Raw genomic sequence first — 642 nt, 5'->3', positions numbered from 1 at the left:
TTGGGGTTTTTTTGTTTTTTGGTTTTTTTTGACATATAAGTCCATAATTGGAGTAATGTGAAAAATATTTTTTCCTCTGGAAGTTATTAGATGCTGTTATACACAATATTTTTTTCTATCAGTACACTATAATGTATCCCAGCTATGCATTTTATATTTCCTAAAACTTCACTTCTGAGAAGGCCCTTCATGTGTTTGTAAAAATTCATGGCCCACCCAGCAGCATTCCTAAGTCTTTTGGAGTCTGGCCTCATGGTCTTTCTGTTGATTTTCCTGCTGTCAACATGTAATCTGTGAAATGAAACAAAGGGAGGGGATCCAGGCCAAGACTTGGTAACATTCAATTATGACAGTCGGCAGTCAGACACTATGTGCAGGGATCCTCCAGATCCTGTTTGACCAGCATCTCTGGGAGGTTAAGAGCCCAGCCTGTCAGAACCACTATTCATTATTATCGACCCTTTCACCAGAATGCACCTGTGGGTGTCAGCTACTGATTTTCTCATCTCCAGGCACCTCATGCTGAGCTGGGAGCAGAAATCTCAAGCTCTTGTCACTAAGGACTCTTCTGGGCTTCCTCTGTATCACCCACCGTAACTAGCATAACGCTTTACCCACAGGGGCTCAGCAGATGCATTTGTT

This window comes from Mandrillus leucophaeus, unplaced genomic scaffold (assembly GCF_000951045.1).
Source record: "Mandrillus leucophaeus isolate KB7577 unplaced genomic scaffold, Mleu.le_1.0 Scaffold457, whole genome shotgun sequence".
Classification (NCBI taxonomy): Eukaryota; Metazoa; Chordata; class Mammalia; order Primates; family Cercopithecidae; genus Mandrillus; species Mandrillus leucophaeus.
Note: the sequence above shows the minus strand (reverse complement) of the source record.